Genomic DNA, 668 nt, shown 5'->3' on the forward strand with positions numbered 1-668 from the left:
TATAAAATATTTATATATAAGATAATGGTTAGGGAAGAATATCAGGGAAGAGGAGATAAAGCTAAGGCTAAGATCATTGAAGAATTCATATCAATGAGCCTAAATGCTTTGAAGTCAGTGAGTTCTATAAAATAAGGAAGCAGAATTAGAGAGATGCCTAGTAGTTAAGAGCACTGACTGGGGGCTGTAGAGATGGTTCAGTGATTGAGAGCACTGACTCCTCTTGCAAAGGACCCAGGTTCAATTTCCAGCACCCACATGGCTGCTAACAACCATTTGTAACTCCAGTTCCAGGGTCTCTGTTACCCTCTCTGACCTCCATAGGCATTGCACGACACAGGTGCACCTACTACATGCAAGCAATAAACCCATACACATTAAATAAAAATAAACCAAATTTAAAAAAAAAAAAAACAGCACTGACTGCTCTTTTAGAGAACCAAAATTCAGTTCCCAGCATCTACATGGCAGTTAACAACTACTGTAAATCTAGTTCCTTGGGATCCAATACCCTCATTAGCCTCTGTAGGCATTGTGCACACTTACTGCACTTGAATACCTGCAGGCAAAAACACTCAAACACATAAAATAAAAATGAATGAACAAAAAAATTTTTTAAAGAAACTGGGGAGAAAAATATGATCAGAAGATCAAAAATGAAGTAGGAC

The sequence above is a fragment of the Nannospalax galili genome, unplaced genomic scaffold, assembly GCF_000622305.1.
Source record: "Nannospalax galili isolate Female #2095 unplaced genomic scaffold, S.galili_v1.0 scaffold34, whole genome shotgun sequence".
Classification (NCBI taxonomy): domain Eukaryota; kingdom Metazoa; phylum Chordata; class Mammalia; order Rodentia; family Spalacidae; genus Nannospalax; species Nannospalax galili.